The sequence below is a fragment of the Rhinolophus hipposideros genome (assembly GCF_964194185.1).
Source record: "Rhinolophus hipposideros genome assembly, chromosome: 12".
Taxonomy (NCBI): domain Eukaryota; kingdom Metazoa; phylum Chordata; class Mammalia; order Chiroptera; family Rhinolophidae; genus Rhinolophus; species Rhinolophus hipposideros.
Genome location: NC_138058.1, coordinates 51,577,298 through 51,600,014, shown reverse-complemented (window position 1 = coordinate 51,600,014; position 22,717 = coordinate 51,577,298). Strand labels below are relative to the sequence as shown.

General features: G+C 42.8%; 1 protein-coding gene across 1 annotated transcript in view; it reads right to left on the bottom strand.

Annotated features, from left to right (window-relative positions):
• Positions 1-22,246, bottom strand: part of ATL2 (atlastin GTPase 2) — an 86,773-nt gene extending 64,527 nt beyond the window's left edge. Inside the window, exon 1 of the mRNA XM_081067876.1 lies at positions 22,234-22,246. The gene's annotated coding sequence lies outside the window, so the exon portion shown is untranslated. The remainder of the gene's footprint in view (positions 1-22,233) is intronic.
• Between the last annotated feature and the right edge of the window lie 471 nt (positions 22,247-22,717).

Below are 22,717 nucleotides of genomic sequence, written 5' to 3'. Positions count from 1 at the left end.
GATCCTTTGATAATTTAGATCATTGGCAGTTCAGTGAGCATGGGTGATTTAAATCTAAGACTGATTCTCCAGGCAATGTACCTCAGGATATAATGTTGGTGTTGGGTACAAGCTGCCAGTTCCCCATAACACCCAAGATAGCTCTCTTCTCCTGCCAGTGAGACTTTCGATCACACTTGTAAGTCTTCAGCAGCTTCCTCCACACAGACAGTTGTAACCTGCAGAGACTTCTTTGAGCATGAAGGGCAACATTAAAACTCATAGGCTGGGTCTACCTTTGGAGGACATATATTCTAAGTGGAATAATAAGTGATCATTTGTTAGGATGCTTTAGGCTGAAAATAACAGAAAACCCAAACAGGAACAGCATCAACACAAAGGAGAATGTAGTAGTATTTCATGCAACAGTAAGTTCAAAGGTAGGATGTTTTCAGGGTTGGTCACTGTTCAATGACATCATTAAGACATGTGTTGTGCTTTGTTTTTTCCAGTTTTCTACTTTTCCTTCCTCTATAAGTTGACTTTTGTCCACACCTTTATCATTTATACTTGCAAACTGGATGCCCAAGTTTTAAATGCTCCATAAAGATGCCACAGTGTGAGCAGAAGAGGGTCTGTTTCCTGCCTTGAATCTCTGCTCATTGGAAGGAAAATTTCCCTTAGATTTTCTCTTAATCTCATTGCTCAGAACTGCTACACATGCCAATTTCTAAACAAATCTCTGACAAGGAAAATGGACTTGCTATGATTGATTTAATGTAATTAAAATCCATCTTGCTTTTTTGGATGGGACCAGCTTACCCTGAGACATATAAGTTGCCTGATATCTGAACAAAGTTGGCATATTATTAGCAAGGAAAGAGGGAAGAGTGGCAGATGGAGAGGCAACCCACAGTGTCTGTCACAGATCAGAACATGGAGCATGACTTCCAAATACACCCTGACCTCCCAGCTCCTCTTCTTCTGTTCCAACAATCCACCTGCCAAGAGGAAAATGAACCCACACCCACGCCCTCAAATTTGGGCGTAGCTGAAGTACCGAAGGCGCTTCAACAACAGGCCAGGAGCAGCCTGGAAGCTGTGACCCAGTCAAGAATTCTACAATTACCAGAGAAACGAACGTGAATCATAGGCAGCTTATGTTGAAACATGCCACCGATTGAGAGGCATACGTTACATCATCAGTGGTGATAAAGGACTTGCCAATTCTCAGTAAGTACCAATCTTGTGCTGTTCTTGTCCGTGCCTTGACCTGGGATGTTTACAGAGCTCTTGGCTTTTTATGAGACCTTGTTACATGGTTGGAAATTCTGTTTATCTTATTGCCACACATATCCTTATAATATAATCCTCAATAACTTGAAGTGACTTGAATAAATTGGGTTTTTCCCATCAGAAAATTGTTTAACCTAGATCTTTGGGAACTGAATGAGACCTGAAGATTTGTTTTGTTTGATTCTTGCATAGCTAGCTTGCAAAGTGATTTTATTTCTCACTTTAAATTAATCAAAAACATTTAAAAAAACAGGAAATTACACATTTTTCTTTTTAATCTGGGTTTCTGGCTTTTCTTGAAAAAAATCAGATCTGATCACCTGGGTCATACTCCTTATTAAACACCGCAGTCACCATTGTCTGAAGCTGACTAGTGGGTTCTTCTATGGAAGGAAAATAGATTCTCCAGCTTGCCACAGACCCCATTTCACATTCATGCTGCCTGCTTGATCCATCCCAAGCATTTGAGCTATGGCTCCTGGCTACCTAATTGATAATACCCATGGAGTTGCCTAATGGACCTGATTTAATAAGCCCGAGTCATAGCCAGTTCAATCTGAGATTGAAAAGCAAATATATTTATGAAGAGAGAGACATATATGTACGTGATACATGATCTCATATTAGGAGATCTGAGACATGAGGTTCATCCCCAGTGGACGAGCATTTTGAAATTCAGCCCTCCTCCCTCTCCCCACAAATCTTGGGAAGCTGGCCAGCCCCGATGGGAGAGAAAGAGGAGAAACTCAAACATCCCATTGTGTTTTTGGTCTAGTCTACAACAATCACTGTCGTGGGAGGCCCCAGAGCACTAGATCTGATTACCTGCTGCTCATGATTTCAGCTTGCAGAGCAAGCCTGTTCTCATTAGTGGCTGTATACAATTACTGTCTGATACGCTTTGGGGATCCTACCACAATACTCTTCTCAGGGACTTCTCATTTCTTTTACCATCCCCTACACACACACACACACACACACACACACACACATACACACACACATTCTATTTTGATATGCCTGATAGCAGGTGACCCAAATGGACTCTGGAAACTGGCTCAGTTTTATCAGCACTTTATACATGTTTCTCAAAGTTCATATTTTCCTTCCTTTTTTGCACCCCACTTTATGACCCTGTCCATTAAAACTCATCTTCCTTGCTGAATGTCAGGTCCAAAACTGAGAGAAAGTGTTGGGGTGGGGATAGATATTTCATCAATTATTTTCAGTAAGTGCATAATTCCAAATTAAATCAGAACTGTTCAAGTGTCCTCACTTAACATCTCTGGATCTCAGTCCAGAAATGGCCAATATTTAATATGAACAAATGTGCGTATCATAACACAATGCTGCATGTTGCAAGGGGCAATTGAGTACAGATTCTTTAGCTGATGAGATGACAGAAATAGTTCTTAAAAATTAGGACAGATGAAAAAAAATCAGTCAAAAAGGAAACAAAGTATCCTAGAGATTGCTGTGGCCTTTGGAGAAATTTCTATCAAACTGGATACAGCCATAGGGAAATCAGGTTAGTGTAATAAGATCAGACATTTTGAGTCCAAAGCACCCCTTCAAGCATGGAAGGACACAAACAATGCTCTCTCCAGACAACTAGGGTAAGACAGTCTTCTGTCTGTTCTACTTTCTGGTGGACGAAGTTACCGCCTTTGGAAAATCCTGTTGACAATAGAAGGGCTCATTTTACCTAAAGAGTTTTAGCACTTGGAATGGAGGCTTTAGAGGAACACGAAGGAATAGAACATTTTCTAGAATTCCTCTCTCCTGGTCCTTTCACCACCCTAGGAAGTGCCTGAAAATAGAGTGATTAGGTGTGGAACTATTAACAAAGAAATATTCCACAGTCCTTGGTGGGTTTGCCGCCATCATTTAATTCAGCCCAATTCAATCAGAATTTACTGGATACCTACTCCATGCCCAGCACTGTGCTAAAGGCCACAACAACTATGGAAGAGGCCTAGAACAAAAGCTTTGACCTCAAGAAACTTGCCATCTTATTGGGTGGGTTGAACCTATACATATGAAAGAATTAGAGAACAACATAAGAATATAATTGAGCATTAACGAAAGCAAAGCATTTGGAACTCTCATATACCAATGACAAGAGAATAAAGTGGTAAAATCACTTTGGAAAACTCTATGAATATAAGTATATCTTATGATCTAGCAGTGGTACTCCCAGATTTATACCCAACTAAAATACATGTATACTTTCACAATGCCACATGTATGAGAATGGTCATAGCCCTATTCATCATAGCTCCAAACTAGAAACAACCCAAATGACCATCAATAGTAGAATAGATAGTAGCATATTCAGGCAAAAAACTACTACAGAGCAGCGAGATAAGACAATCTACAACTATACACAAGGATATACATGAGTCTCACCAATATAATGTGGAGCAAAAGGAGCCAGACAAGAAAAGACAACTGCATACTATGTGACCATTTGTATGAAGTTCAAAAGCAGGTCAAATCAATCTATGGTGGGAGAACTCAGAACAGTGGTTCCCTTTGTTCAGGGAGGGGAGTTATTAGAATGAGGGGCAAGAGGGGTGCTGGTAATGATCTATTTCTTGATCTGGGAGCTGATTGCATGCGTGTAGTTTACTTTGTGAAAATTCATTACACTCTGTATGATTTGCACACTTTCTATGCAGTTTGTCAAAAAAAAAATCCATGTGAGTCACATTCAACTATTACAAATGCATCAACATTTCCTAAATCTTTCTATTAATGGAAGCCCAGAAGAATTGTAGAAATTGACTTCCAACAGTTTTTGAGTGGAACCAGGAATTTCTAGCTTCTGAACTCCCTGTTCTGTCACTGCTTCTCTAGACAATTTTAGAAAAACATTACTTCAAATACCTCTATTTTTGAAAAAAATAGCAAGGTTGGCTTTCGTTCTTTATTCAGTATCTAGTAGATTTGCTTTTAAGGGTGAAACATGTGAAATTGTCCCGCAGTCAATGCTTTTGTCATTAAATCAAAATGAAAATTTAAGTCCCTCATCAGTTTCATGATAGGTAATGAAATCCTACTGCACACAGACAATGCACTGTTGTTGTTTAAACTTAATCGTTATCACTGTGTAATAATTAGCCTGATTCTCTGCCGTAAACCTTTACGTGGAGTCCAGGTTCTCTTTTCCTTCCCTATCAGAGGATGGGGAGAGGTGCTTTCTCATTCCTTCTATGGATAAATTCTCTTGCTCCGAGGAGCTAGGAGAACTAACATGTACTAGGAATATGAGCCAGAATGAAAAGAGAGTTGGTCTTGATGGGAGGAGACCTAATGTGTTACTTATTAGCTAAAAATTTTAAACCATCATCCTATCTCCCTAAATTTCTATTTACTCATGTTTAAAATGGGGCCATAACAATCTCTCTCCTACTTACCTCATTGGTTTGTTTTGAGGTGGAAGTGAGATTATATATGTAAGAGTTTTTCTGAAACTAGAAAGTGCTGTACAAATGCAAATTATTACAATTACATAAAAATGCTATCAGCAAATTCTGTAGGCTTCTTTTCTTTCCTTTTCTTTTCTTTTCTTTATTTTAGTGTGCGTGTGTGTGTGTGTGTGTGTGTGTGTGTGTACCACTCCAGGTGCTGAGGATGCAGCACAGTGAGCAAGATAAACAAGGTCCCTGTGCTCAGAAGGCTTATGTGATAGGAGAAGACAGATAGTAAAAAGGCAAACAAAAAATAAGATGACTTTGACTAATAAAAAAGTGCTGGGAAGAAAACAAAGCAACGCAGTGAGATGGAGAGTGACTAGGAGGTTTCTTTAGGCTGGGTGATCAAGGAAGGCCTCTCTGAGGTGGTGGCATTTGAGCTGTGTTCTGAATGTGACAATAAAGTTCTGGGGAAAGAGTGTTCCAGGTAGAGGGAACAGCAGATACAAAGGCACTGAAATAGGAGGGAACTTGACACCTACGAGGAGCAGGCAGAGAACCAGTATGGCTGGAGCAGGGGGAGAGGCAAGAGGTGGTCAGAAAGACAGGCAGGGTCTAGACCACAAAAGACATTGTGGGTCATGCTAAGGGCAGGGCCACCAATGGAAAGGGTACACATAGAAAGGAGGGCACAGGACTAAGACTAATTTATAGCAGAGGAAGAACTGGCAGCAAAAGAATTTTCTCTCAGGGAAATCACTGTGAAGTCATAAAATCAAGCCTTACTTCTGCCTTGCAATATTTTGTATAAACACCATGCAGGTTCCAGAGGTGGCTTCACTGTGAAGCTCATGAAATGTAAGCCTCAGAGCCCCTCACTTGTACGAGGCTCTGCCAAGGCCATGGTCCACACCACTGTGCATTCTTGTAATCAGATTTTGTATTCTTTTTCTTTCAAAGATCTCCCCAATTTTGCACCATAGGCCCCTACATATATCCAAATGCCATTGCAAATTTCTAGAATCAGAGTATCAGCAACAATCAGGACCTGAAGGTTTATAAATATGCCTCCCTTTGATTACCTTGGTGTCCCATCCAACTCAGGAAGTCTGAGATTACATTTCTATGGGCAGCCCTACTCCCTTCTTCCCTTTTCCGTATTAGACCCTGGAATCATACTTTCTGCAATCTGGCTCCTGCTGATCTTTCCAGCCTCATTCCCCGTGGCTTCTCCAAGCTTTCTCCCTCCTGTGCAAAGCTCTTCCGACTTGTTCCTCTTCTACCAAAAATCCTCTCTTGGCTCCATATTTTTGCACATGCTGTTCCTCATGACTTGAATGCCCTTCCCCTCTTCTGTCAAACTCTTGCTGAACCCTCTGCTCTGTAAAGCTGAAGTCTTCTTGTCCTCCTCCTCTGATTACTGCTCCCATGACGATGTGTGCATCACTGGATTAAGGCACCAATGTCATTGTATTAGACTTCTCATGTACATGTCTGTTGTCCCCTTGTCATGCACCCCACACTGGACCAGTGAATTCCTTGAGAACACATTCTGTTCATCTCCTGCATTCTCCTGCCCCATCCCAGTACCTAGAACAACATCAAGTAGTGAATCAGTGGATGGCAATCTCCCAAATACTTAGCAGGAGAGAACACGAGTACTTGAGGAAACTTCTAGTTTTGCCAACATACCTCCGAGTGTGTCACACATTTATTTTTTTATTTTTTATAGATGCATCTTTCCCAGAAAGGCTAATGCCCAGTACATGCTAGATGTTCAATAAGTGATTGTCGACCACATGTGCACCTCACAATGCAAGGCATGGTTGTGGGCGCTGTTGGAGAGGTCCCCTGTCTGTGGGAAACCTCGCATTCCAGGCAGGGTGGAATACAACAGTTACTATAAACAAAAATAAGTAAATAAGATAATTTCAAAGAGTAGTAAGTGTTACGAAGACCATTTTGGAAGAGCTGTGCGTGGGGGAAGGAAGCTTTGGATGCGGTATCAGGGAGGACCACGCTGAGGAATAAGTGATGAATGAATCTTGTGACCAGGGGTTGCTCGAGAGACAAGAACAAAATTGTCTGGCTCTCTAAGGGGGCATGGGCTTGGGGAGGAGGCAGATCTGGTTTGGTTGGGCTTGTTGCCCTGAAAAGTCTTCCTGACGTCCTGCACGAGGAGCAAAGCTTTCCCAGAGCAGTCACAGGCCCTTTGTCAGGCCACTGGATTGTAGAGCTGGCCTCAGTGTTCACTAAACAAACCAAGTGATTAGCCTGTCAAGATCTAAAGGACAAAAAACAAAAAAAAACAGAGCATAAATACAAGGCCACCTCTTCAACTGAAGCCACAAACCAGGGCAAGTAAAAGGCTGAATATAAAACAGTCAGAGAGAGTTTTAATAAAAGTGAGTTACATAATTTGAGACTTGCTTGAGACTCAAACAAAGGCGTTCTTATCTCAAGGTTAAAGAAAGGAATTAAGATTAGCAGCAGTTTCCAAGCACTTTTCCTATAGACTTCCCGCCAACACGAGACTCCGCCTTGGGAACTAGGGGTGACAGATGTCTGTACAGCTAGCCATTCCCTTGGGTTAATTGGGATGTTTTCTGGCAAGCTGTGGATCCCTTCTGGTGGTGGAATCATGGGGCTTTCAAAAGCGTTACTATTTCACAAGAACTGTTCCAGTTGGAAGCAACCTTTGAGACCATAGGGCCAACCCCCTCCTGTTATGGATAAGAAATCCCAGAGGTCATCCAGCCAGTTACTACAGGACAGCGACTAGAACTCCTAATGTCAGGCTAGTGCCACTTCCACTTCACCACACCACCTGCACCTTCAGACACATCACAGACCTACAGTCGGCAGCTGATTGGGGGGTGGTAGGTGGGGGTAACTGGGCACACCCCACCACAACACACTCTCTGAGGCTAGCCCCAAGCTCCTCACCTGAAGACTTGTCCCCCTCCCTTTGCTTTCTCTTCCCCTCTCTTTTTTCTTCCCCTTTTAATTCTTCAACCTGGCTATATCTTCAACCCACTGGTGGCACAGAAGAACCTTTAAGCCTTGTGTTGTCTTGCTAGTGGCACTGGAAGGTAGTGCCGTGCGGAAACCAAATGTTTCTTTCTCTTTCAACCACTTCTTCTACCTCTCTTCCAACCAAAGCCTTGTCCCATCTGGGGGTCCTTAGCTCACCCCGCCTTCACCAAGCCTACTACCAGAAAACTGGTCATGTTTAAGGCAGAACCCGCCACAAGGTAATTGCATTTTAGTAGGGCATTCTTTAATACCTAACAGCTTTCCATAAGAAACGAAGTCCCGACAGTGGATGTACTTGAAGACAGGGCCTTCTGGACCTCCCTCAGACCGTCATTTAGAGGCAGCCCAGTTATGTCCAAAGGGAATCAGAGCTGCCCAACTCCCCGCAGCTCCTCCTTCAGGGAGCAGTAGGCCGTAGCCAGTGTCCATCACCCTGGCCAGGGGCTCTTCCTTCAGTGGAACCGACATTTGTTGTGCTTTGGTGCTATCCTTGTTGGGGACATACAATACTAGTCATATCCTATGTGTCCTGTACTTTGTTATAGACGAAGAAAAAGGTAAATGCCCAATGCAGCTTAGAAATCCTGACTTACACAAATGAGAAAACACTGAACCTATGCCAATAGGTGAGTGGCTTATAGCTTTAAACCCAGCAGAATGTGATCCAAGCTGTTTCTATGGACAGTGAAGTGGTTCTTTGTTTGGGGGACCTGCTAGGCCAGATTAAAGTCGGAGGCAGGCTCTTGCAGGGTTGGTAGGCCCCCAGGGGTATTGGGATTACCCAATCTCGTACTGGACAGACAGGCAGAACTGGCAGGCTCCCTGGAACAGAACGAGACCTGGGGAGAGCTTTTTCCCTGCAACACTGCCAGCAGCCCTCAATATTCTGGCTTTAGATCTGGGGACTTTAAACAACAAAATGATAGGTCTGAAATTTATTTTGCTACTCCAAAGAAAAGTGTAAGACTACCCACGGACTCTAAGATTTTTAGAAGTGTTAGTTTTGAATAACTGGCTTTTCCAAAATCCTGCCACATCAGCAAAGCATGCCAGAGAGAATGAAAACTTGTATTTCTGGGGACCAGGTCTGCACTGTCCCTTTTGCTTTACTGGACATCTGTAGTCTTAAATTTGCATCAAAGCAAATGGTACCAGCACACAACTCGTTGGCTGTCGCTGGATTGTTTTGCATTTTTCCATCATCCTATTTAGAAAGCAATAAGATCTTTTCATTCAAAACTTTTAGCTCCCTCCAAGTGAAATGGTCTTTCAGATCCAGCATATTTTGAGATAATGGGTCAGAGAGAAGGCACAGGGTGTATGGGAGCATGTGTTTAAATTTCTAGTGTTGTTTTTAGAACAATCCAAGAATAAAGTCTTCCCAGGTTGGTGTATTGCTCTCAAAGGGAAAAATTTTACAGTGAGTCAGCCAGAAAGCAGGGGTGATTAAAACAGGGAGAGGGCTACTTCCTCAGTGGCTTCCAACGGCTGGGCCTGATGACTTCTGATTGAATTTCTGGAAACTACCATTCACCTCCACTGAGTGTAGCCATAGGAAAGAGCCACAGAATAGCTCCCTGGTATCTCCTGCATAGATATCATTAAAAACGTTCATCATGCAAGACCACCTTTATGAGGCTTCTCAAGAGAAATTTCATTCTGGTACTAATACCAAGGAGACGTATACATCTCCTGAACAATTATGCTACCTTCTGGGATTTTGTGCATTCTTGCAAACCATTTGTTCTGGGTAGATCCTGCATCAGTGGTTCTATCAGGGCTGTCCGGGGGGAACTGCCTGCCCAGACCCTCAAATTCCAGAAGACACCTCCCAGGGAAAGCCAAGCCAGACCCAAATCTTCAAGAAAACTGACCTGAACCCCAAAGCAGATTCCTGGATCTGAGTTTCTGTAGACATATCATTTGCTCAGTAATAAATATTTCACATGACAAATATGTATATAGTACCTACTGTGTGTCAGAGGATATGGCCATGAACATGACAGGCAAAATTCCTTACTTTTCACACAATTTGCAATTTAGTAGATTTTTTCCTGCTGAATTCACTAGAATTTGCAGATATGTGAATGAAATTAATAGGCAGCTAAGGAGAAAACCTCAGAAAAAGACCAGGGGACCAAAATAACAACATAAAAAGCTGATCTGAGTTAGAGTGAATAGAAAGGACAGTAGAGAAAGGGGAAGAGTTATATTTGTGTTAGCTGTGTAACCTTGGGCAAGTGACTTAACCTCTAAGTCTCAGTTTGTGCTATCTAAAACATGATGAAACCACAAAGGCTTAGAGCAAGAAATAAGCAAAATAACATTAATTAAGCTCTTAACACACATTGATAAATCTCATCAATGTGCTCAATAGACTCTGGCTCTTATTACTTTTATTATCACCCAGGTGTTGATGGAGCCAACGAATGCCAGGTTCTTGGGTCCCAATGTCAGAAATGAACTCCCATATGAAACTCAGCAAGCAAAGCTTTAGGGAGAGATAGCTAGTGTACCAGGGAACAAGCAAGAAGGAAGGCGCTGGCTGGTTCCTGGTGTTTACTGGCTATATGGGGAGGGGTAGAGGGAGGGAGCCAGGGAGAATCTGGCGGGCAGTCCCAGATCATTTCCCTGAGGTCAACAAGCAATGTCTCTATCTCATGGTCAGCAGGTGTCTGTTTAATATCATCCCACTAGAGGGTTTTCTTTCAAGTTGTATAAAAACAAATTTACATGGGAGATTTACAATTTATGGGGTGCTTTTGTGTTTTTGTTTTGTTTTACAAACAATGATTGACTTCATGAGAATGGAACGTGCTGGTTATTTTTACAAGTTCTGGTGATTGTATTGTGTTCTCTTCCCTTCTTAGTTATGTACATTCAGGATGTATGCAGCAGGTAGTTTATCAGTGTCTCAGGCTTTTTTCCCTTTGCATTCCTGACTTTATAGACGGAGTTCCTGACTTTCAAGATGGAGTCTGGTTTTAAAATGGAGTCCCTCCTATTATACCTTATACCTATGCTAACTGACAGGGAGTGCTGAGGAGAGGAAGGCTCTTAGCATGGGCATTTTTGACCATGTCACCAATTTCAATCTCATCAGTGTTAGAAAAAGAAATGTGGGGAGAAAATGGAGGTTCGCTATTCTGTAGAGGTCATGCCCATGATATCACCTGAATTCTTATTATTTCCTATAGAAACTGTTTTTCCTCTTATACTTTAATAATTTCCAAACAGAATTCCTATATGCACCCTCTTTTTAGGTAAGAAGATACCTTTTTAGGTCCCTTCCATTTTACTTATGAGGGTAGTTCCTATTTTACTCATCTTGGCCAATGTTAGAAAGTTAGCACAGACAGAAAGTCCAGGCCTTCCAACTTACATCTCATGTTTGTGTATTATTTGTTTTGAATGGAGGAGGAATTCAATTTGTTTTCTTCTTTGTTTCTTTTTGGCAGTATCAAGCAGTATCACATGCCACAGACAAAGGTCTAAACAACACACACTCTAATTTTAGAGTTCCTTGCAACTGGCTTTCAGTTGTTACTTCTCTAAAATTCCTAGTCAAATGTCTCACTAAATGTAACATCTAAGTTACTGTTGGTTGCAGCTCTGAACATAGAATTCTGGGATGCACAAAAACAAAAATTAGGCAAGTTCCAAAGATGTGGTTCCTGTGTCAGCCTCAGTGCATGACCCACTTCCATTTCCAAGGATTGATCTTCAAATGTACAATCCGGGCAATGAAAACTGCATTTCAGATCAAGATCCTAAAATCCCAAGATCTTGAAAACCCAGTCTCCTCGCTTCCGTGCTTCATCATACCCGTTACCTCCCACCCACATCCTTTGATCCATCCCTTCCCACACCTTCCTGACCCTGAAGAACCTTCTCCAAGACCAAGTAGAGTGTTGCTCTATAAACAAAGTGGTAAGTGAAAGGGAATACCCACATGACCCACTCCCATCCCCATCTTCCAGGAGTTGAGAGACACTTGAAAAAATGGCCTTACTGTAGGACAATCAAGAAAGGCTAGGAGATGATGGAGAAATAGTATGCCACTTATAATTTCTACTCATGCAAAATGAACAGAGATGAGTGACATAAGTAGGAGAGGGACAATTCTCAAGCCCTATGTCTTTGTTCTCCAAAGACCTTTCAGCACAAATGAGCTGATTATGGCATATCCTCTTTAAGCAAACAGGCCAACCAAGGGCTTATTTCTCTCAACTGGCTGAGTTTGGGTACCTAGGAGTAGAGATCCAGAAGGACTGCAAAACAAACTCTCTGAAAAAAAGGGCTTTTTTCACTGAAGCTGTTCAACTCTTTCAGCGTGCTACTGTCCCAAAATTCAGCAGCGCTGCTCAGTCCACAGAAAAGAAGGCAAAGGGGTCAACATAATGCCAATTAAATGACATTCGGTTACCTTCAGGGGATTGGTGGGCCCCTCTAACACAATGCTGATGAAAACTTGAATGAAAGAAAACCATTGGGCATAAGGTGTAGCCTGTAGGACTTAGAGTTAGCTGCACTTATTGTCAAGAGATTTTGGACAGAAAAAAAAAGGTTTTTAGAAACCTACTCTATCATTGCTCTGCACCATTAATTCAAGAGACTCCTGCCCTTCTCTTATCTCCTGCACCTTGTCTCTCATGAACCACTGAGTGGTCATCAACTATTCATTCTTGTATAGTAATAAGGAGGACTGCTCTTGTTTTCTATAAGAAAGCCTGTGTTTTCTGTTTTCATGCTGAGCAAGTAGCCACGAGCCTGGGTGATTTATCAATTTATTACTCATGCCAATTTTGGAAGCTTGCAAATTTGAATCAAACCAGCGATATTTGCTATTGTACAAACCTAGGAAGCCAGCATAGGAAACTACGGAGAGAAAACACACCAGGAGTGCCAAAAAATGTATACAAGTGGACCCTTTGGTCAGCATTGCTCAAGCAGTAGTTTGCCATAATCAGAAGTGTCTGAAAGCTGATGGTAACTGCTTCGAGCACCTCTTGTCATTGCAGAAGTCAAACGTGACTTGTATTCATCTTTCATTATAGGTATATATTGAGTATTACAATTTTAATAGTTTTCTTTTCTTAAAATGTGGCACCTCTGTATATATATCCCCTTTGACTAAATTACTCAAGTTGGCATCATCCCACCTCACAGATCAATTGCTCATTTCACCACAATAAGGCATTAGCCTTATAGCCACATGACACTTCAGGGAGGGCTTAAAAAGCACGTTCTCATTTGTTATCTCCTGACCTCCCAGCAGTCCTCTGCAATGGGCGTGCCTGTATCACAGAGCAGGCTCTGGACTATGAGCCAGAATAGCAGAATAGGGCTCTAGCTCCAACCACTTCATTGATTGACGTCCTTGGGCAATTTCACTTAAACTCTGAACCTCAGTTTTCTCTTCTGCACAAAGGCTCTAAAACACCCAGAGATGGATAAGACTAACAAAACTTTAGCTTCAGGACCTACCACTTCCACAGGCTGTGAACCTAATTTTGAATTTAGTTTTGTGTTCTTTTTCTTAAAATTCCTTAAATTGTAAAAGCTTCAAGAACCACAAAACCTAGATCAGTCTCCTAATAATAGTTGCTCATTCTATTTCCAGGAAGCCAGAATATGACAGGCATCTCTATGGCCTCATGGCTCCCTATGGCTGTGCCAAATGGCCCTTGTTGATCACCATTCATCCCTGTGTAGTAGGTAAACTTATCAGTGCCCACCCTAGATGTCTGTGAAAGCATCACAGCTGGCCTCTTCTTCAGAGAATTGCCCTTTGCTGCATGGAAGCCCCTCACCCTGGAGGTTGCACCACCACTTATCTAAGGCAGCCAACCAATGTCTAATTGAAGGGGAGTGGCCCTCTCCCTGTGCCAAAGGTTGCACCCCTGTCTCAAGCTCTGTGGTACAATCAATCCATGCTGCTTGAGATCAGACCATAGCTCAACTCCAGCTGGGATGAAATCCTTGTTTAGCTTCTCGTTCTGTCTCATTCTGCTTCTCTCATTTCCTTTCTCCTACAGCACTGCCCCACCAAGATAGGTACACCTGAATTCCCATCTGCAGCTCGGCTTCTAGGGTACCCAACCTAAGACATAGAGTGATAAGAGAAGTGTCATTACCTATGTTAAAGCCTGTCTGGTCCATTTTCAAACACACTCAAAAAGCCATAAGCCTCCAAGACACTGCAGCTGATGTTCAGGTTACTGCAGAGATGTGCATCTTACCTCATCACCAGCATCCTGTCCTGAGGCCCATCCTGGGACCCGAGCAAAGTCCACAGATTAAGAGTCATAAGTATGTTTAGAATTTGGCAGTGGGAAGGTAAAGGTGGTGATGCTGAGTATTCAGTAAAACCCTACACTGTGGCTATCCCATCCCATCCTTGGTGTCTTCTCTAAAATGTTTGTTTTGAATGTTAGGAAGGAGACCAAAAGATGAAAAAAAAATGTTCAGTATCATCATGTCTCTTTTGATCATTGTTGGGAGGAGGTGGGCCCTTTCTACCTGCAGGAAATTTATAACTAGTTCTTTGTCCTAGCTGAATAGCAGAGGAATCCAGGCTCTCCAGTGTTCCTGTCATTTTAGAGAAAGACAGAGTTTAGGAGTCAGAGAGATATAGAGCCTGTTTCTAACTCACCTCTGACTTGGTTTGTGACTTTAAATGAATAAATTTTCACCTTTTAGCACTCCCATGTGTGGCATGGAAATTTACTTCCAAACCCCACAAGGAGCAAAGACTCTGAGAAGGATCATCATAACAGCAAGACCACTATCCATAAGACAGACATAATTTTAAATCCTCAAAAAGACACACAAGAAATTCTTCATGAAAGGAAATAAATGTGGGGCAGGAAGAAAATATTCATTTCCTAAGTGCTTGCTCCCCCAGACTCTAGGCCCTGAGGGATCTAGAGATAACTTGTCTATTAGTTCCTTCCATAAAAGAGACTGGTAAGGGCTTTGCAAGCAAATTGTGAGGACCTAGGTCCAAATCCAAGGGCATCATTCCAGAATGTGACTCTCAGAGGTTGGAAAAACCCAGTTAAAGGACTGGAGAGCCAATAAGCAAGGGCCCAAGGAACTCACCCAGGCAAGGTTCTTGGCGCCCACCACGGATCTCAGCAGAACCGTGGACTTCCTGAACCAGCAGCTTTCTGTAGATATCGTTGGAACTGATCTCAGCATGTGGGCAGCCTGAACTTGAGTGGGGAGCAAAAGAACAGGATTAACTATGTGACCTTGGTCAACTTAGTTGACCTCCATTTCCTTATCTGTAGTAATTCCTCCCTTACTCATCTTTCTAGGCTGGTGTCAGATTCCCTTTGAGGCAGTACTGTATGAAACTGCTTTGTAAACTACAAAGTGACAACTGTAAATGTAAGACAATAGTCTCTCCAGATAGATAAGGAGATAGAGAGAAAAGAAAGCTCTTCATAATAGGAAGATAGGAGCTGTAAGATCTGTAGGCTCATTCTGCCTGAACTCTGAGCCAACGTGAAACTAGGCTTGCGGTGCATGTGGAGCCTTCCCTGCTGTTGAGAGGGGGCTGGAAATAGTCCCATGCCCAGTGTCCGGTGTTCCAGGAAAAAATGAATCTGCCTTTGGTTGTCCACAGAAGTGTGGAGCTATAGTCTCCCTTTCACCACATATGGTCCATTTGTCTGGCTGTCTTCTGCCATGACTTCTGGTTCCAATTCCCTCTCCAGCTCCCTGTTGGGACCACAGCCGATCCCTGAACCCTGGTTCAATTGGGCCCTGTTCATTCTAGTCTCTTCCTTAGGACAGATGGACTATCGGATAAACGTGTTAGATACACATAATGCACCTAAACTTTCCTTAGAAATTCCACCCTGTGCCTTACCTGCTCAACCAGATAAAACCTCTCACAGGCCAGCCCAGCCTAGATCAGACTCAGCTCCACTCCCCAAGCTTAGTGGTTTGGACCATCAGTTCTACTCCTGGGGGAGGAGAGAGCCTATAACCATTTCCATCCAACTATTTCTCCTCCACCCCCAATTTAACATCAGTTGTTGCAATTCTCTCTCTCCTCCTCCTCATTGGGGGCCCACAGTAGTGATAATGATGGTTTTTAATATTTTTCTCTAAAAATATCAGCAACGCCAAGAAAGATATAAAAGACTCAAAAGAAATATGAAGCATGTACTTTTAAAGTTTTCATCCTTCAAAGGAAGAATCAAAGATAATTAAAATATAGTGAAGTAGATAAGAAATATATTTGCATATTCTTTAGATTATAAATTAGTGTGCTGCTCTGAAAAACAAAACTTTCTACTTAAACAACTCAGCTGATGAAAATGATAAAGTTATGATTGGCGATTTTATACTGTACAAACTTTGTTGATGTGCTAGGTAATCCTCAAATAAGCACAAAAAAGATATTAAGCTATTAGGCCAAAGTGAGATTGCTTTTGTTCTCCATGTAACAGTTTAAATATGATACGTGATGACTAGTTTCTCTGCTGGACCAGGCATGCGTGGACTGTGAGTGGCTGAGTGAGAGGGGAGAGTCCCTTGAAGTATTATTCCTGAAGCACACACGAGTCATCCTAGAAGCTTCATCTCAAGACCCCCAGTGCCAAACCGGGCTCACTGTAAACTAAGCAGCAATGGTGAGAGGTGGCTTCATGGACTTGGATTGAACATGTGAGAGGCAACATGGGAAGACATAGGTGGGACCACAGACAGGAAATTGTCTACTTGGGAAAGGGGCTGGAGCAGCTTTCAATAAAACCTCTGTGGCCTTGGCATGGCCAGGGAGGGAGCCATTTAGGCATCAAGTGGGCCTGGATATTTCCCTTCCTCCAGAAGCCTGTGTGAGAGGGCCAGGTCCCCAGAGGGTGGAGAAAGCCTGAGGACATCTCTGGTTTTGATTCTAGCTCACCTGCTGCTCAGCAGCCAATCAGAAAACAGATGACTTTCTCCTAGTCATACCTCATCTCTAAAATTCACCATTCTTGCAAGGATGGGCACAGCCTACAACTTAGAATATCCAAGCAGCTGGAACAGGGATTCACACTTTGCTTTGTTCAGTGGAAAGTCTGTCTCTACTTCTTTTATCTGGACTATAAAGTAACACGGTTGACCATTTTGGTCAAGTCTGGTAAATAATGCAGGTAAATACAATTTGGGACTCAAATCGTGCAGGCTGTCTGATATGAATGTGCGGGGACCCTGACTTGGATGGCTCTCAGGGGTTTTGCTGGAGATGGCTGGTTATTAACCAGGAGAGCAAAAAGCACATCTCCTCAGAGGTCAAAGATGACCAATGAGAGAAGAGGAGGAGGGACCCTCATGGGGGTCAAAAGCTAGAATTGCCAAATATTGTGCAAAAAAGATTTTAAATAGGAGAGTAGCAAAATTCATTTAATTATACACTTAAGTGGGTGGATTTCACTCAGAGTCATACTCCAATAAAGTTGACTTTAAAAGAAAAAAAAAGAACTGCCGTAAAAGAAAATAGCAGACCTGGATCCTGGGTCCTAGCTTTTCTACTTATTACCTTCTATAAACTTTGGGCAAGTCACTTCACCTTAATTCCTTTGGCTTTAGAATGTGGATTATAACTGTTTCTTATTTAAAATACTAGATAAATTGGAAATTGACCTGCCAATGTAAGGTCTTATTAGGCACATAGGCCCAATTTCCCAAGAATGAACCTCAAATATACTTAACCCCAAAATATATTAAGCAAAAATCACGTCTTGGTTTGATGATTCAGAAGCCACTTCAACAAGTGTTTCAGGCTCATCATAATAACCATTATTTACCTTTGCACCAGAAATGTATGTAATTTCATAAATATCGGTTAATAGAAAGTTCCAGGTGAGAGAAGGGTACATAAGCCAAGTTTTGAATGAAATTGTATTGTTTTTTAATTGACACACCATGGAACAATCTAATGAGATTATCGTCAAAACTGCTTTAAGGTTTCATGAGTTAAATGCATAGATAGTTATAGCTGGAAAGGTTTGTTGCAGCTTTGTAGGTTTAATTGCCATTTGCTGGTCCTGAGTGAGTTTGGAGGGATGTGTGGTCAGTGAGTCACTCCCAAATCATTGTTTTCAGGCAGGAGATTCAAACATTTGGGCAATTAGCCTTGTAAAATTCTTATTTATAGGGAGGTTACAGAGTTTTTAGGATTAGATTCATCCAAAGAGAATGTTAAAGGCCTTCATTGACTGCATGTCTGAAAATTCCTGCTTACCACAATGACATAGAAACTGCATTCTAGGAAAAACATCAGTCTTCCTCCAATCTTTCTGGAAGCCACATATTTTGGTGAACATTACTTCAAAGAGAACTGGTCTAGGAGCAGAACAACAACTGTCCATCAAAGGTATAAATTGAGTCTAGTCTAAACTCATCCACCATTAGATTTCGTTTGTAATTTTGTTCTGAGATGGAACCAGAGAGAAAAGGAGGAAGGCTGTTTGGTACAAAGACTGAGTGTTAAATTCTTTAGAGAAATAAAACCTGTTTAGAAGAATTGAATGAATGAGTGGGAAAGGACTGGAAAAGAGGTTAATAAATCAAAAATCATGGTGCAAGGGAAGGAGAAGCTACTGGAGGGACTTTGGGAATGAAGATAACTCCCACACAAAACTTTTGTAAAAGTTTCCTCGTTATGGACAGGAAGACAAAAAAGCGTCATCTTCCTCTTCAAATTCAAAAAGAAAGGTCACGTGTAAAAATCAACATCTGCTTGTGTCTACTTGGTCCAAATTCAAATACTCAAGTACATCTCTACTTTGTCCTCATTCAAAGCATAAACCAACCTTAACTCATAAGTACATCAACAATACAGTTAACACTGGACCCCAGAAAAAACAGTCGGCAAGAGCTCTCCCCACAAGATCTATATTTGTGTCATTTGTTTATACAGAGCCCTAAGTGTACACAGTGCTCTGCAGGGGAACATGCCAAGAAAAGAATACAATGGCTGCCCTTTACAAAATATTTTTCTTTTTAGCCCTAGGGAATAGCCAGGGTGGGGACAGAACTATGAAATCTTTGGATCAAAATATATGAAATGAATAGAAGGAAGCCATAGGTATTTGTTACCTATGAGAGGCCTCCAGACCTCTCTAAGAAAACAAGCAAGACTTTCCCAAACAATATGCATGAGCAGATTTTTGCTATATGTAGAAACAAGCCTTCAATTATAACACACACATACACACACAACACAGAAAGGAAATTTAAAGGCATTTCAATCAAAGATATCCATTTAAAAAGTAAGTTTCTATCACTGTGGAAGAAGGGGAGGACCAAGTTGGGGGGGACAAGTGAGTGTCCTGACCACATAGATATTATCTCCCTGTCACAGCCAAACAAATAGACTCAAGTTATTTGCCAAGAACTCTCAAGTAACTGGGTGGAGATTTTTACTCTAACACTTCAGTCTTTGAAATTCACTACAGGATAAAACAGCGAATGCATTTTTTAAAATATTTTTTAAAGTTTTGGAATAATTTTAAAATTATAGGAAAATTGCAGACCTAGCTCCAAAGGCTCCTGTATAATCTTCACCCAGCTTCCCCTCATGTTAACATCTTACTTAACCAGGGTACATTTATCAAAACTAAGGCATCAACATTGGTACATTATTATTAACTAAAGACTTTATTCGGATTTTACCAATCTTTCCACTAATCTTTTTCTCTGTTCCAGGATCCCATATCAAATACAGAAAATGTCACAGGATAGTTATCAAGCACCCTCTCTTGGTAAGAGAGGCTCAGACATACCTCTCAAAAGAGGTGGGACCCTCCATGAGCCTGGAGGGGCAAATGGTAATTTCCGGGCAGACAGGGTTAGGGCAGGCATCTCAGTAATATCCGGTATAGCTCAGTGTGTGCTAACTGCCCAAGGAATTTGTAGTTCACCCTGGACAAAGACTGCAAAGCTCTAATTATGGACCCTGAGACCAGAGAGAACCACAAGAGTTAGCATCTCCATGCATGAGAGAAGAGCTGTTCCCATGGCCTGAAGTTGTTTTGCATGCCCTGCACACTGCCCTGCCCTGCACACTGGGAGCAATGCAAAGCCTTGGGACCCAGGCTGATTTCTGCAGCTACTTCTCAAGAAAAAGGAACAAAAAGAATAAATTAAATATTTAGACTTGCCGCTTCTCCGGATTCTCTGTTCTTTGCCTCTCCAGGGGCCACCTTCGCCCAGAGGCTCCATGACTGCTGGAGCAGGTTGTGGCACGGAGCAAACCACAGCGGGGAGGGAGAAAAGTTGAGTTTTTGTCAGCACTGCCCCGGTACCCTCGGGGGTGTCCCCTCTCTGACCTTCTCTGCTTCGAGTTCGCTGGTCTTTGAGCTGGAATCAGTGCCTAAGGTAGGCTAAGACTGGCATATTAGCATTCCAACTCTATTTAACTTGGAATAAATTCTAGGTTTAGCTCTTTGGCTAGGATCGAATTTTTCCTCTTCCCCCTCCCTTCCCTCTTCCTGCCTCAGAGCCAGGTCCAGGGTGACAAGCAAGTGAAGGGCATAGAGCACAAAACGTAAGGAGGCCCCTGCATGACCTTGAGAATGAGCCCCTCCTTCAGTTCCGCACCCGAGGCCCTTGAGGCCCTTCGCTTGCCTTATCCCAGTCCCAGGCCAGTTACCAACTCCCCACTCCCCCCTGCAGTCCCTCCACACCCCTCATCACAATGATTTAGCACCTACAAAATGAAAAGCGGTCAACAAAATCCCAAAATGTCTAGCTTCCCCCAAGTTACAACTAATACAGTTTTAAATGTTCCAACTTCCAGCTTTGAAACAGGACTGAATATGAACGGTTCCCCTGCCAGCCCCTGGTGAGAGTTCAGAGTCAGCAGATTGGGCCGTGGAAGTAGCAGATGGAATCCTGGACACTGCCCCTTGATGGGTGGTCCCAGGTAAGGCACCCACTGCTCTAGCTCATCTACCAAATCTATAAATTAGGGGCTTGGAAAGATGAGACATTCTGGAATTTCTGAGATTTCTGACTTAGAAATGAAAAACCAGAGAAGGGAAGGAAGTGGGAGAGCAGGCAAGTGGCCCAGAGAGAGCTTACATGGCAAAAAAGAGCAGAATTTTCTGTTTATTGTTTTACTGTTTATTTCTCCAGCCTGTTGGACACACTGGCCATCGAAGCAGGGCTAACATCTCAGAACTGCCCCCCAAACACCTCAGTCCTAATTTTCTTATATGAAAAATAAAAGAATTTGAATTACTAAATATTCTCAGCCCTGAGGACAAAGCCTCAGGAGGGGGCTTTAAAAACAGCGGTGCCTGAGGTGCTTTTTAATTAGTCAGGCCCAGCCATCAGCACTTTTTAAAATTCCTCAGGCGGTTCTAATATGTTGCCACACTTGGGAACCTCTGTGATAGGTGACAGCTAAGATTCCACCTCTGACATTCCACAAGCCTGAGCAATAACAGGAATTGGTTTTTGACTTGGCTTCTCTGGATGAGTATTCCCATTAAAATGACCACAAGTTTTTTAAAAAGGTTAAGGGCTTCTAATTAAGTCTCTGGCCCTCTGGCAGAAGGAAGTTCGGGAAAAGATATCCATGATCGCAGAGTTAATGAGTAAATTTTCAAGTTGCTCCAGAGGCTCACGGCCACAGTGGCAGCTGAAAAGACCAAGTTAAGTTGCTTCACATGCTCAGAAGCCAGCCCCAGGACATGGCCACGTTGCTTTAACGGTTATGCAATTATCCAGCTGCCCCCTAAAGATGTGCAAGACCTTGGGTAATCAGCCGGCAGCTTGACCTCCTGGGAGGACACAGTGCCAAATAAACTAGAGGTCACTGGGTCTGAGAAGGTTGATGGCCAACCTGGGCTGTAAGGAGTAGTAAGTGAACAGGAGACGGCTGGACAATAGCTATTAGGGCCTTACGTAAACTGGTCACAGACTGGAATATAACCGAAAGGTCCCCGGAAGACTGGGCAACAGTTGGACCAAAGTCCCAGGGCAGAGAGCTATGTCTAGCCCCTCGCAGTAGATAGCCCCATAGAGCAGTCTCTTGTCTAGAGCATATTTTTTATTCCTTTCCTACTTTTCATTACTCTCCTCTGGACTTCCCATGTGTACTGTGAACACTGAGAGCAGTGACCACCAACTGTTGCTTTTGAAGAGACTGCCATCTCAAGGCATGCTGTGAGGAGTCTTCTGGCATGGAGGGGAGCAGGGTGGAATTCTCAACCTCAGCTGCACATTGGGTTTAGCTGGTCTGGAGTGGGGCCTGGGCATCAGTATATTTTAATGTGCAACCAAGGGAGAGAAGCATCAGGCTAAGCTGTGCCTGGCTCAGGTGAGAAGATGGTGGGAGGATTGGGAGGGAGCCATGGCAAGGATCTCAGGGGGGCCACAAAGGAGATGGAAGGAGAGGACCAAGACATGGAGATTTGAAAAGTCTCTAGAAGTCACGTGCTGATGGCTGTTAAAGCTAATGCCATACTGAGTCTCATTCATTCATTCGTTCACTCACCAGTTACCGACCATGGCTGGGTTCCAGGGCTGTAAAGATGAAGGCAACCCCGTCCCTGCCCTCAGGAAGCACACCGTCTGGTAGGGGAGACAGACCCATAATATAATTATGTAACAGAAGTTGGTCATGGACTGTATATGTATTTGATTACAAGCGCCCAAGGGGCACCTTGGGGACCTGTGGCACCTGTGGCACCTTGTGGGTGAGGGGCAGGCTCAACCCACTGTCAAGCATGCTGCGAAGAGGCAGAAGCTAAAATATGCATTGAGAGCTTGGAAGGAGGGCCTTGGACAGGGAGAGGAAGGGGCTTCCTGGCCTTTCTGGGCTTACTCTCTAGAGCCTGTACCCCAAGAAGCCTGGGAAGTAGGTACATACAGGGATACTCTATTGAACAACTCCAGGGGGTGCTACTTATGTTGCATTTTATGAAAACACTGCCTTCTAGAGTTGTGCCTATAGTTGACCTTGTCAGTGGTAGTGGTGG